The sequence below is a fragment of the Lynx canadensis genome, chromosome F2 (genome assembly GCF_007474595.2).
Source record: "Lynx canadensis isolate LIC74 chromosome F2, mLynCan4.pri.v2, whole genome shotgun sequence".
Taxonomy (NCBI): Eukaryota; Metazoa; Chordata; class Mammalia; order Carnivora; family Felidae; genus Lynx; species Lynx canadensis.
The window spans coordinates 18,811,924-18,827,235 of NC_044320.2; the positions used below are offsets into that span (position 1 = coordinate 18,811,924).

The window sequence follows — 15,312 nt, forward strand, 5'->3', positions numbered from 1 at the left end:
ATGACAGGAGACCATGTTCCTAGGATGGTATGCGTATCAATCTGTATCTGTCAGGGAAAAGTAATTAATGTAACTTGATAACCGCTCCAAGAGCTCAGTTAAGTTGTGTATTCTTTGAAAAGCCCATAAAGCCTGGAAGAATTATCTGAAAGAAGAAACCTTTTATTTTTTTTTTTTTTATTATTTTTTTTTTTTTTAAATTTTTTTTTTCAACGTTTATTTATTTTTGGGACAGAGAGAGACAGAGCATGAACGGGGGAGGGGCAGAGAGAGAGGGAGACACAGAATCGGAAACAGGCTCCAGGCTCCGAGCCATCAGCCCAGAGCCCGACGCGGGGCTCGAACTCACGGACCGCGAGATCGTGACCTGGCTGAAGTCAGACGCTTAACCGACTGCGCCACCCAGGCGCCCCAGAAGAAACCTTTTAAAGAAGGGATCTCAGAGTCTGACTTGTAACATTCCACTCTCAGTTACTTTATCGTTGCTGGATGTGTTCATATTTATATATGTGTGTGCATATAATATAAAATACACACAAAAATATTCTTTGGGAAAATCGAAAGCTTCCCCGATATAGTTGTAGAGACAGAACTTGCATAGAAAAGACATATGAGAGCTTTGCTAAAGGAATGATATAGGTAGTAAATGCTATACATATAATGAGGGAGGGTTCTGAAAGTGGGGGACAGCCAGGAATGATTCTGCAGAGCCAGGGCAGGACCTGAACTGGACCTGGAATAAGTCTTTCTAGTCTGCCATCTGCCGCTGCCTGCTTCCAGGCTGTGTGAGAACAGCATGCTTGCCATGCAGACCAACTTTTACCTGTCCACTCGCCAGCCCTTCCCACCGGTGTGGAATGGACAGATCCTTGAGGCAGGACCCAGGCCCTGGGAGCTTCCCCTGTCAAACACCCTGCCTGTCAGTTTTCACATACAGACCTGTGTTGTTGGGTTTTGGATTCCCTCTCCAGTCTTTCTAACACCTGTACAGATTCACCCCCATTACATGTTGAACATGTCCCCTCCAAATTCATATGTTGAAGTGCTTACCCCCTAGTACCTTAGAATGTGGCATCTGGAAATAGGGTCATTGTGGATGTGATTGGTTCAGGTGAGGTGACACTGGAGTAGGGTGAGCCGCCAGTCCAATATGACTTCTATCCTTATAAAGAGGGGAAATTTGGACACAGACATCACACACAGAGAACAACATATGAACATGAAGGCGGAGATTGGCATGATGAATCTATAAGCCAAGACACTCTAAAGATTGCCAGGAAACCATCTCAAGTTGGAGGAGGCCTGGAGCAGACTCGCCTTCACAGCAGGAACCGATCTGCCGACACTTTGCCTTCCGACTCCTGGCCTTCAGAACTGGGAGAGAAGGCTTCTATGGTTTAAGCCACCCAGTTTGTGGCACTTTGTTATAGCAGCCCGAGCAAAATATTACACCTCCTATGGAAGGCTTTGGATACATTTCATAAAAATTTGGCAAGGAGTTTGGGGAGTGAGCAAATAGTAATTGAAATTTAGCACTTTTTTTTTTCTTTTTGTCAAATGTCTAATGAGACCATCTGTCTTTACTGAGTGACTGAATGTTCAGATGCATTTCTCTAGGTGTATGAGTCAGCCCTGAAAGGGCTAGGTTGTTACAGGTTATTGTGGTGCATACAGCACTGCTAAATTTTGTTCTCATGCATGTCCGCCTCGCCATAGGACTGTTCCTTGGGAGCAGTTTCTCTGATTTTTGTGTGAGTCAAAACTTGATATCCATGCTCCTAAAATCAATCTAGTTTCCAAAATCTTCACATGTTGGCTTACTGGATAAAAGACAGTTATTTGATATAAATAATTTTTCTAAGTATAAATATGTCCTAAATATATCCAGGGATGTACTTAGGCTAAAAAAAATATTTGTCAAATTTAACTGGGCATCCTACATTTTTAGGTGCTTGAGCTGGTAACCATATTTACATGTTTTTCAAAACTGTAGCCTTGTAGCCAGCCAGTGACAAAACCATGAGTCAGTAGAGACAGACTAATCAGAGGGTGGATTATTGAAAATGGTTTTGTAAAGATAAAAGTAAACCAAGAAGATGCTCCGAAGGTGTAGCTGAGGCCACTGAAGGAAGGTGTGATTTCTTCTTTGAAGACTTTGTTCCTCATCCCCAATTTTAGAAGGACCAGAGTTTGGAACAACAGCTAAGAAATGGGGGCAAGGGACAGGAATAAGATGACAGTAAATCTAGAATCAGCATGGACTGAATTACTAATAAAAAATAATATTACCAACAGGACCCGAAGCAGTTATCATCTGAAAATTAAAGAATTTGCATCTTGATGCTACACCTATAAAACTAATTAACAAGGTTGTTATTGACAAGAGCCCTTTTATATTTTTACTCTTTCTTTCTAGTGCCACAAAGTACATATTTTTATATACTCCCATATATATAACATATACTATAGTATACTATACATAGATATATACAACATAGACTGTACTGTATGTGGTTTATTGGTTTCTTGTCTGTCTCCTTCATTCACAGCTATATTCCCAATGCTTAGAGGATTACATGGAACTCACTGGACACTCAATAAATACTAGTTGAAAAGGAGTGCCTGTGTGGTGCAGTCGGTTAAGTGTCCGACTCTTGAACTTGGCTCAGGTCATGACCTTACAGTTCATGAATTCAAGCCCTGCATTGGGTTCTGTGCTGATGGCTCAGAGCCTGCTTGGGATTCTGTCTCTCCTTCTCTCTCCCTGTCCCCTGCGTGTGCTCTCTCTCTCTCTCTCAAAATAAATAAATAACCTTAAAAAAAAAATACTAGTTGAATGGATGTACCAACCAATAGCTTTCTTTAACTTAAGGCTTTACAGATTACCTCCAGTTAATTTGAAAGAAAGGGTTTACCTACCAGCTTTCTATGGGAAGGTCTGAGAAATTTCTTCTATTGTGAATAACTTGGAGCCTGAGAGCCATGGTAAGAGAAGTTTAGATGGGGCAAGATCCTCTTTTCAGAAATTTCCAGCATTCCATTGGAAATTATTGAATCACATCAGGCTTCAGGACATTGTATGGTGTAAAGGACTTCTTGAAGTCTTTACAGCTTGCTCACTGGTGGTGAAGTTGACCTTCTTCATACTGAATTCACCAGCTGTTTACTCACTCTTCTGGTTTGATTCACGAAGGGAAAAAGAGGCATGTGAAAAGACAGTTGCATTTCCTGGATCTTAACCTATTATCGTAAGAACTATACCCAGTTGCAGGGGTTTTTTTCTTTCCACACCTTAATTTTTTTTTTTTTATTATGCTTGACCTATATTAAAAGTAAGTTGAAGCACATATTTATCATTGCGAAATACAGTGTGAGCTAGTCACACTTACAAAAGTTCTTTCATGTGGTGCAAATAACAAATACATGGAGATGAAAAAAAACCTTTTTTTTTCATTGTTGTTCTTTGGCAACAGCATTAAAATTCAGATTAAATCTTTGATTGTTAATGTGTTCTAGAATCTTGTAAATAGGATTGTTTTTAATCACCTTAGAAAAATCGGTATTTGACTAGTTAAAACAATGTAGGGTTTGAAGTTAAATAGCTGATTTGCACAATAACTTGGATCCTGACTACCCAAATCTTTATAACTCCAATTGTCAGAAGCCTAGGATTGGGGTGGGGAGAGAAAAAGAAGTTTTTGAACCAGAGGTGGTCCCTCGAGTGGAACACTTGATAGATTGTGTGCTGATAGGTTACATTTGGGGACAGCATTGGTTCATGGGCAGCCTATGTCCTCTGTCTCAGATCCCAACCTGCCTTATCTTTTTAGCAGCATGATTAGAAGTGGTTGCTGCAATTGCTATGGAAAAATACACCAGGAGGTTATCATATTTAATGTTTCAGAAAACTTCCTTCTGAAGGCGATAACAGTATTTCTTAATCACTGTGCCGTTGGGCAAGCACAGGTGTGTTGCATACCGTTAAATCACTCTATCCTTAGGACATAATGTTGTTCTTTGAAAGTATTTGCCTCTCCTTCTACCTTTTTCCTCCAACCCCCTCTTTATGCCAAAGAAAGCACATTTCCCAGACTTATTCTCCACACCCAGCAAGGTATTCTTTAGAAATCCTGAGTGATTTTTTTTTTTAACTCATTCCACCCCAGTGACATCTCCAAGCTCAGGATGCATGTTTCTTACTCATTTTTGGTCCGCACATATTTAAAACAATTTTTTTTTTAATGTTTACTTATTTTTGAGAGACAGAGTACAAGTGGGGGAGGGGCAGAGAGAGAGAGGGAGACACAGAATTTGAAGCAGGCTCCAGGCTCTGAGCTGTCAGCGCAGAGCCTGACATGGGGCTCGACCTCATGAACTGTGAGATCCTGACCTGAGCCAAAGTCCATTGCTTAACCGGCTGAGCCACCCAAGCGCCCCTTGGTCTGCACATATTGACTGAGCATCTCCTATGTTCTGCGTATTAAAGCAGATTCCAGAGATAGAAGCATATTAACAAAGCACCTCCCCTTTGTCAAGGTGCTTACAAGACATTGGGGAAGGAGCTTTGTAGAGAGGCCACGTTCTTCTCTTTTCTTCCATTTGAGTTTGCATTGCACTGAATCAGGGAGAACCATGGTAGGAGAAATCATTTAACCCTAGTAATAAAAAAGGTGGGTTGGAATTCTATTTCAGTCAGTTTTGGTTAAATTCAAGGTAGGAGTCTTAAAAGGCAAGTGATAAAAAGTAGAGGACTTCTCTCATGAGCCAGGTCAGAAACATTTTGTAATGCCAGCTTCCTTTTCATTTTAACTGCAGCATAAAACACAAATCTTTGGTCTGCCATCTGAACCTGCTACAATTTTAGCCTCAACCTACTTTCTGCATTTCCAGGTAAACACTATGCCGTGGCTAAATTATCCTACTTCTTACCTCCTGGAAACACTGTACAATATAGGACCCGCCTCAGTGCTTGGCTGGCAGCAGGCGATTAGTAAGGATTTGGAGGATGAATGAATGAATATGAATGTATATATTTCGTCTTCCATCCTGTTCTTTAACATCATTTTTCACAGCATTTTGTGCGTAGAGCATTCCAATTACAAATTTCTGACAGAGAAGGAATCTGATTGGTGTGACCTGGGTCAGGTGTCCCTCCTTTGTCCAGATAGCTGTGTCCAGGAAATCAGACCACATGGCCAGGTACTCACTCAGTGGGGATTCTAAGCACATTCTCTGGGAAGGGTGTCATGAGTATGACTTACCACATCTCTAAATAGCTTAAGGGGCAGAATTCATTGAGAGATTGTAGTGGTTCAAATACCTGGAAGGGGCTGTAGGAAACAAGGAGTTTGCTAACTTTTCTTCCTTCCCTGTGAAGGTAGACACAGGTCGAAGGAGTGACCAGAACAGGAAGGAGTTAACAAAGGAAGTGGTATTTTCAGGGCAAAGCCAGGCTTCCGTCAGGGTAAGTAGAAGGAGGAGGAGGAAGTGTTCGAAAAAAAGATTAAAGATAAGGAGAAAGAATTTTTTTCATGATAAAGCATAAATCATTTCATTTTATTCTTTAATTCCAAGTATTGACATATTTTTTCTTATTATCTCATTATGATTGTATAGGCATTTACTGAATACACAATCAAATGTGTAATATTGCTTTTATTTTAAACAATGCATTCCAGTTCTAAACAGTAATGTCTATACATTTGAGGAAAGGAACCCACTTTTAGGTTAGAATTTGCCAATAATTTTTGAATGATTCTGTGAAAAGTGAGCAAATGAATGGAGTCAGTGAAAACCGACTAAGCGTGAGAAATAGGTACATTTGGAAAATGATCAGTTTTATAGCATTTACTCTCATGAGAAATATTTGCTCGTCTCAAGTTTGCTGCCAGCACTTGTTTTCAAAGTTAGCCCAGATCAGTTATATATACAATTGCTTATTTTAGGAGAACAATTGATAAGACAGATCAAATACAAGGAAAATTTTTCCCTTTTAAGTTTCCTGTGATGTGTCCTTGCTGTGAAGCCCCTCAGTAGATTTGACTAGAAATCAAAAGGAACTTGTTATCCTGATTTTTCTTTCTCAGTGAAAAGCAAATTCTCAGGTAAATATCATGGTTGAATGAAAAAATAAATTGGATTTTAAAATTTTATGTGTGTTTCCCCAGTTTAAGCTTCCCCAGCTTTATTCAGCTGGATGGTTATAATTGACAAGGCCCCTTAAAATGTGACATATCCATCTGAGGGTTAAACCTTTTAATGTAGTTATTAGGTGAACTCTTTTACCTTACTGGATGATGGCTTTGTTGTATAACATTTGTTATGTTTATGATAATAACATTGTGTGTATGTGTGTAAATGTATACATAATTATTTATAATTTATTATCACTTTGATCCTAAAACATCCTAGAGTATATATTCACTTAGAGGAGATAATATTATGCTGAGCATTCTCCATTTTATTTAGTGGAAGATTCAAAAATAGGTCATGTAAAATGAATTTCTAACCAGTAAATCTTGTTTTCCAATTGATTTTAAGTTTTAATGGGATATATTCCCTGAAAAAAAATATTTAGTAAACTTTATAAATGTTTGGGGAAAGGCCTCAGTGATTTGATCATCTCTATAAATGTTTGGGGAAAGGCTTCAGTGACTTGATCATCTCCTAGTGTTAGGGGTTAAGTTATGCCCACCCATTCATATGTTTAAGTCCTAACCCCATGGTACCTTAGAAGATGCCCTTATTTGCAAACTGAGCTGTTGCAGATGTAATCAGTTAAGATGAGGTCATAGTGAACTAGGGTGAGCCCATAATCCAATATCACTTATAAAATTCTTCTAGAAAGGGAAATTTGGACATGCAGCCATGCACAGACCACACTAAGGGACTCAGAGCGAAGTTGGTTATCTACCAGTCATCGAGAGAGTCCAAGAACACAGCCCTCAGTGGAAACCAACCCTGTAGAATCCATGATTTTGGACTTCTGGGCTCCAGAACTGGGAGACGATACATTTCTGTTGCTAAAGCCACCCAGTTTGTGATATTTTGTTACAGGAGCTCCAGCAGATTGATACACTTGGCCAGGTAGAGGTGATCTTACCGGGTGCCCCCAACCCCCCCAACCCCCCCCCCCCCCTCCACTGCCATGGGTCCTCCTTCCCTAGAAGCTGACTTTTTGGAAACCAATTCCATATCCCAGCCTCTGGAGCTTTGTTTCTTCTTTGTAACATTTATAATGTTTAATAAGGCTGAGCTGTGATAGAATAATTGTCCAGGAGGGCCCATAGCATAGTCTGAAAATTCCTGAATAAGAATAAAACCATTCCCTATTTTGTGAAATTCATAAAAAGAGGCAGGTTGGGAGTCCATGGATCAAAAAGACTTAGGAGAGAGGCTGAATTCTTGCTTTGGCCATACATTATCTGGCCTTAGGTAACACGCTTAACTTGTCTGGATCTGAGTCTTTTTATCTGTGTAATAGAAGATAATCTCTTTTTGCTTTGTGCATGTAAATCCAAAACTCTTTATTACACAAGATGAAGTAAGCATACATGTAATAATAACATTTAAATGCTTTTTCTCACTTTCCTGTTATCCAAATAAAGATGCTATTCGTTAAAGAAAAAAAAAGTGCAAAGTACAGAATGTCTTATAACGAAAAACACAGTCTCCCCAGCCACCCCCACTCTCCCCGGCTCCCGGCCCACTTCCCAGGGGAAACCACGTTTAACAGTTTCCATATTTAGCTCTTTCAGTGGTTACCATCCTAACTGTAATAATATGCTTATGCTACATTTCCTTGATGATCAACTCTAGACATTATCTCTTCACTCCCCACCACTTACTAGTTTTCAAGTGAAGAATCACTGATTCAGCAGACATTCCTGATAGCCTGTAGGTCAACAGGCCTCTTTAGGGCTCTCACTCTCTGTGGATCTAATTTGAGAAAAGAACGTTAGCTTCACAGTCAGAGGGAAACTGGGGATGTGATGATTTCCACGGGGCATAACACAAAGACAGCAAGAGTTTGATTTAATTACTCAAGCTCAAATTGGGCCTGTGTTGTTATGTTTTTGCTCTTTTTATATTTTTCTGTCTGCATATATTTATTTTAAATAAAATAAAACACAAACTGAACTTAGAATATCCTATGTCATGTTTATAAAAAGAAAAACGTCTATCCTAATAGCTTATAATCCAGTACCTTGAAAAAACTAAGAGATGTTTGACAGATAAGATGCTTTTTCTTCAGTCTTAAGTACTAACCGAACTGCTGTTGAGAGTGCCAGTAGATGGTCATTTGTGGCACCAGCTTGATTTGGTTTTTCAGTTCACCCCTTCCAGAAAATTGCAGTTGGTTATCCCAAGAGTAAGACATGGAGCTGACAAAACCATTACTGTTTCTTGGAAACACAGCATCTCTGTCGTTCAGATCTTTCTGGAAATGCTGTTAAGGAAATGACTTTGACTTATAATTTACAAACCTCTTTGTTATCCATGATGACAGTAAGATACACCACACAAGGGTTTTCATGTTCACCGCTTGGGGTTCCTTTGAGCCCGTTTCAAATAATCTGACACACGTCTGCTGCCTCCTCTCTGGCCCTTGATCAGATTGGATGTCTTCCCAGCACTGATGTTAATGGAGTCTCGGACTTAACTATTACACTTACTATGGCCACAGATCAATGTCTGCAAATGGGACAAATCAATTTGGTGATGGGGTGAAAGACATGTAGAAGGGGTTGTGTGTCAATGCTTTTTGCTCTTTACCAGCCCTCTTCCTCCCTCTTGCCTTGTTGACTTCATAATAGCAGTGTTTCCTCATTCTCCTGCTCTGCCACTTACCTTTTTTCACCAGGTCATTGTCTGCCATGTGCCTCAACTAGGCTTTGGGAAGGATCTGTCTGTATCTGCTTCTTTTCTACCTCCATGGTTTCACCTGTCACTTATCTGCACACAACTCTGAAATCCCTTTCTCGAGCTGATGCCTCTATCCTGAACTTCAGGAAGGCCCACTGGACACTCTTACGTGAATGAAGTTTCTCAAATATGGTATGCCCGCACACGGTCCTCTTTCACTTTCCTCCTCAAACGTACCTCCTCCAATGCCCCTTAACTGGGCAACAGACTCCCACTTTTCCCCACTGACCCAAACCAGGAAACTGAGGCTCAGGTGCTTGTTCCTGCCTGTCTCTCAGAGTTCTGTTCACTGTCCCCATGCAGGTAGCAAATCTTATGCTTCTGTCTGTGCCCACTGCTCTTGTCCTCATCGGGACTTTCCATCCTGTTTCTCGACTGTAGCAATGTCTTCATAGTTGCCTTGTCACTCATCAGCCTCTCTAATCCTCCATTTTCAAATTTTATTTTCGGCCACAACTCTTTCACTTATTAGAAGTTGTGATCATGTCATTTTCCTGTTCAGAAATCCTTGGCTGTGTCCCTAGTGACATCACGATATAAGTGAAACTTTATAGCCTGACATCTACCACTTTTTCGTCTGTCCCCACTGGGCTTCATTCAATATAATGCATCCAGGGCCCCTTGTGGAGCCTGGTGCATAGTAGAGGCCTGAAGAATACATGAATAATGAATAAAGGGAAGATTGAGTGAATAAATGAAAGAATGACTCAACAGATATTGAGCCTGCCAAACATACCTGTCTCCTGCTGCCAGGAAAACTAGTTCCCTCCTTCTAAAAGGAGTGAAATTCTATTCAATATGTCATTTTGTGAAGTTTTTCATGGCGATCTAGTCTCAGTTTCCTCCCAGTTTGTGATTTGGAGGCATTTTTTTCATGCCACAGTCATAGCGGTTCATATATGTCATGGCTATGTGTGTGCTGAGTGTTCACAGAGACTGGGACCCTTTTATGGCAACAAAGACTCAGCCCCTAACACAAAGCCTGACACACACAGGAAATCAGTCCACGTTTGAATTCCCACCACCACCAGTTTCTTTTTGGAGTCTCATTATATTTTCCTCCTGACGTTCCACAGTGTTTTCCCCACCTCTGTTCTCTCATCCTGAAATCGCCTCTTCATAGCCCTACTAGATTGATTCTTTTGTGCTGAGAATTAAAAAGTTTGCAGAAATGCTAGAACGCTGACAAAATGAAGGGTCAGGACTCCTGACTTGGAGGTTCTTGTCTTCTTAAAAGCACCTGACATTTTACCTTTTCAGGTGTCTCTGACCATTCCAGAGTTTTAGGGATGCTACGTAGCGACATAAACAGCACATCATTTTGCAGAGTGCAGAAGATCTTTGAAGAAATTTTAGCTGCTTAACCCCTTCACAGGATTTGTGCTTTGAGAGTTCATAGAGTTAGTTAGGAGGCAATGTTCCAGGAAGGAGACATAGTTAAGCCCAAAATGAACTTACTGACTCTTGTGTTTTCCCTGCTTACGGGAGTCTTGGAAACCACCTGAGTTGTATCCAATACAGCTATTGCCGTCTGACTAGATTGTGTGCATGTGCACGTGAAGTCTGGTTGTGGCCAAAGCAAATGACCATGCGTTGTTAACAGAGCTGTAGTTTGCAAAACAGCCAAATAAGTTTTAGACTTGAGAAAGGACAGAGTTCAGGGAAACATCAGTCTAACCAAAGTGTTTCTGCTGCTGTTGCAAATGCCACTGTTAATTGGAATTGTTTATTACTTCGGTTACTTTCAATAGTGCTTTGGGGAGTACCGTTGCCTTCATATTGTGTAAATCTGTCCCTGCCACCAGTGACTGGACAACATAGGGCGTTTTTACAGGCAGCCTATTACCTGAGAGTAGGCATCCAGTTTCCTGTATTAGGAGACATTTCTCCTGGGATTTTACCTTCTGTTCACAGCCCGAACCATTTTGGTAGGAAAAATGTGGTCCTAGTAATGTCTGTCGGTCACCTGTGGCTTGCAAAGTACTTAATGCTTATTAACTCATTAATCCTCTCCATGAACTCTGTGAGGAAGGTAGATGTCAAGTCGTGTTTTCGTCCTTCCAAGGGCTATGAATTGGAAGCACAGATTTGCACAGGCTGTTTGGGAACACCCATGGGAAATCCTGAGACCTGACCCTACCATTTTGAGGTGTCTGAAACCAACATTTGGCAGCTGATTCTCTCTCTCTCTCTTTTTTTTTTCTTCTTCCTCTAACTCCAGATGGCTCTCTACTCTTTAGCCACCAATCAGAAATCCTCACTGGGTAAATCTAGCAGGAGACCTTGGCTGAAAAATAAAACTTTGAGAACAATACCAATTGTTCATTTGGGCGAGGAATAGATACTTGTGACATCAAGACCTTGCTACATGATTTTGGGATTTATCCAAATCCAACACTTTGGTCAATCTTTGAGTGTCCTGTTTATCCATGGGGTAAGGGTTTGCTTAACCAACTGTTTTCTCCTAATCCCTTCAAAAACGTTTATGCATAAAACCTTGACAAGTGCTCTTTCAAGGGACCTAGTCTCTGGCTTCTGGAGAGTTCTGTCCTTTTTTGTCGTCCATCTGAATGTTAGAGATATATCCGAGTTGAAGATTGGTATTGGAAACTTAGAGCTAAAACTGGGATATTGTTCTTACTTGTAGGTAAGAGTCTTATTTCCATCCCTTAGATCTATAGATTAAAGGTGATTTCTGGGGATCTACCCAGTTCTAGGGCTTGACTATAATCAAAATGCTTCTCAGAAACCATATTGTCATTCCATTATTTCCCTAATGAAGTATGCAGAGTGCAAGGACATGCACACTGTTTACTCATCCATGTGTGCATTTTTCATCTAGCAAGTACTTCTTTATTATCCACCATGTGACAGTGATGTGCTCAGCTCCTGGTGGTACCGAAATGACCAGATTTATGAGAGAAGAGCAGGTGGGCCATTTAGCCGCAGGCCGCAGATTCATAAAAGGTCTCAAATTGAGACTCTTGACATTGTTCCCAGATGAAGTTCTGTTTGCGTTGTAAATAAGAGTAACTTGTGAAATAGAAGCATTTGAGAATATACGAGAGTTTCGTTAATCCTGTTTTGGCATTTCTTAATCTCATAGCATATGGGGAGTTTAAAAAGTGCAAAGGCCTGGACCCCTTACCGCCTCTGAGAGTTCTTCGAAATGGCTCAGACATCCTCCCTGTGTCTCATTACCCCATAGGAGATCAGGTAGCCTTTCCCCCACCCCCAAGAAAGAAAGAAGGTAGTATGCCCAGGATAAAAGAGCATCTCCAGAGAGCAGCCATGAAATATAAATGTGAGACAGCTGGAGGGGCCTAGAGACAGCCTCTGGTTAATAGCCAGAAAAGGTGCAGGGCGGCCTAATACCCCACGGGCAGTTTATGGCGAAGTGAGACTAGAATGAAGGTTTCCTGATCCGACGTGCTCTGCTCTTTCCTCCGTAGACAGGGACCTCAACAAAAGATACTGTGTCTATGTAGCTGGGTACGCCTCTACGTCACTCCTTGGATCATGGGCTGGCTTCACTTACTTTATTCTCTTTCCTTCCGTCCTTCCTTCCTTCTCTCTCTCAGTCTCCTCTCTGTCTCTGTCTCCTTTCATTGAGTACATTCTGGTTCATACTTCTTGCCAGTGTGTCCTTTTTCTACATTACCCCATTGTTCCTACCAACAATAGAGGTTAGGCGACATCAAAAGCAGAAAGTTTGGTTTTAATCCGAATGATATTTATGTTGTGTGCTTTGATCTTGACTCTCCTGCCTCAGGCCAGAGTAGGATGTCACCACAACAGTGAACTCGAGGCTGCCTGTTCTGTCTGGAGCTGGGATCACCAGGATGCGGTTAGCTTGTTGCAGAATGAATATCATTTGGACCAACAGCCTGCAACCGGTTTTTCTCAGTAAATCCCAACTGTATGAAGAAGAGGTAGAGGAGAAAAACCCCTCACAAACAACCCCATCCTCCCTGCAAAACATACAGGAGACAAACTAGGCGAGAGTGACTATTTACCTGCCTTGTCTGTTCTTGCTGTCTCCTTTTCTTTGGGTTTTAGACAAATGCAATGTGACAGAAGTTCAACTCCATGACTTTTATCAAGTCTTCCCTGAAGTTTCATAATTGTCTTTGAGCTGCCTCATGGGTAGCACCCCTCAATGTGCCGAAGGCTTTTCAAACTCAACATGCCAGGACTGAACGTACCACTTTCCCCTAGAAATCTGCTCTTCCTCCTTAGTTTTTGTAATCTGCCACCGGGCTCCCAAGCTAGAAGCTTTGGATTCATCCTACTCTCTTTCTCTCACTCACCGTGTTCTGTCAATTTAACTACCTGAATGTCTGCAAATCCAATTACTGCATCCTCTCCACATACCACACGGCTGCCAAGGAGATGTGTCTAAAATGCAAATCTGATTGTGCCTTTCTCCTTCTTCAAAAGTTCTGAGGATTCCCCAAACTCAGAATCCCATCCGTACCCTCACACACGGGATCACCAAGTGGTCCCGCACAGCCCGGCTCAGCTGACTAAGCCGTCGTGTCCTAACTCGCTCTTCGGCCACACTGAACGTCCGCCTATGTTCTCGTGGGGCGTGCTCATAAGTGCCTCTGGGTCTTTGCTCCTGTCAGTCACATCACCTGGAATATTCTTTTATGGCTGGTCACATCCTGCTCTTCCAGATTCAACTCAACTCTCTTCACTTTTATCAAGTTTTCCAAGACCTCCCAATCAGTTGGTGACTTTATCATTTTACCCTGAGTGGTTTACTAGAAAGAACATGAGCTTTGGAGTTAGACCAAACAGATGTTGAGAACCTGTGCCACCCTGAATCTCAGTTGTCTCATCCATGACCATGAACACAGTGCCAGTGTCATAGAGCCATTGATTGGAGTAAGCAGAATATTGTTTCCTCCCCACAGCAAACTGTACAGAGATATAGCATAGTAGTTAAAAACATATGGCCTTGAATCCAGGACATGTGGCTTTAAAGCCCAGCCCCACCACTTATATCCGTGGCCTTGAATGGATTGCTTAGGCAAATGACTCTCCTTTCGGTGCCTTCAGCTGCATGGTCCTAGTTCCAACTTTGTAGGGTTATCGGGAATATTACATGAGATAAATGTAAAGTTACCATGTTTGGCACGTAGTAATCACATAGGGGATGTTGGACGTAATATTTTTTTTCCTGCACTTGCCATACCGGATCATAATTATTTCTTTACGTGGTTCTTTTCCCATCAACTGGAGGATTCCTGAAGGGACCAGACTGTGTGACTGTATCTTACTTTTACTTTTGTTATCCTCAGCTACTACCAGGAAACATGGAATAAGCATTCAGAAGCTGTTTCTTCAAATGGGTAGAGCCAGGAGCATTTCATCTGAAGTTTTAGTTCTGTAATGTGGTTAACAACACATTCTGGGCTTCTTCCGGGCCACAGGTGCATTCTCATATCCATGCCAGTCGTGCTTTGAGACTCATTCAAAATGGGGTCCTCTAAGAAGCTTTCCCCTGTGTTAGCCCAAGTCCATTCAGCTCTCTCCTTTAGACCTCAGTTCCTTTTGCTTTATTGGTTTTTTTCTAAGTTTATTTATTTTGAGAGAGAGAAAGAGAAAGAACAAGTGGGGGAGGGGCAAAGAGAGAGAATCCCAAGCAGGTCTTGCACTGTCAGCTCAGAGCCTGATGCAGGGCTCAATCCCACAAACCATGAGATCATGACCTGAGCCAAAATTAAGAGTTGAATGTTTAACTGACTGAGCCACCCAGGCACCGCTGCCTCATTGGCTTTTAAAGAAAGTATTATTATTTTGCTTGTGTGTCTTCTGTAGGACTGTGGACTTGTAAGTGGCAAGGACGGTCTCCTTCCTTGGGGTGTGAGTGATGTGGTGTCACCAACTGTGGCACACTTGTGGGTACTTTTAACGAAAAGTATTACTTATCAGGCTGCCTCTATGGCAGAATCTTTTTTTTCCATCCCCTTCTTTTCCTCTCATCCCATTCCCTCCAGGGACCCCTCCAGCCTTGAATGAATGTTGTTTCCTGAGTACACTAGAGAATTTCCATTCCTGTTCCGGACCCCAGAGTCCATCAATTTAAGTTCTTTTCTCCCCTCTGTCTTCTCTGTGGCAGGTAGACACTAATTCTGTTGTTCCCCACCCTCCTCACTTCAGTTTGATTGACTCCAATGGTATTGGATACAGGGAGACATTTTTCTGCCTCCTTTGTTATAATATATATTTAAAGAAAATGTGTGTCCCTAACCTCATATCTGAGGCAGGCCAGAGAGTTCTTGATAGAACAGGTACAGGACACAGATAAAACATGTATTGTCACAGTGTTACCCAACAGAATTCCTGAGAGCAGCATATCTTAGAAGGTCTCTGCTAGGA

At 41.5% G+C, this 15,312-nt stretch overlaps 1 protein-coding gene across 1 annotated transcript in view; it reads left to right on the forward strand.

Annotated features, from left to right (window-relative positions):
- The window catches only part of SNTB1 (syntrophin beta 1), a 240,201-nt gene that overhangs the window by 17,248 nt on the left and 207,641 nt on the right, over positions 1-15,312 (forward strand). The window lies entirely within an intron of this gene.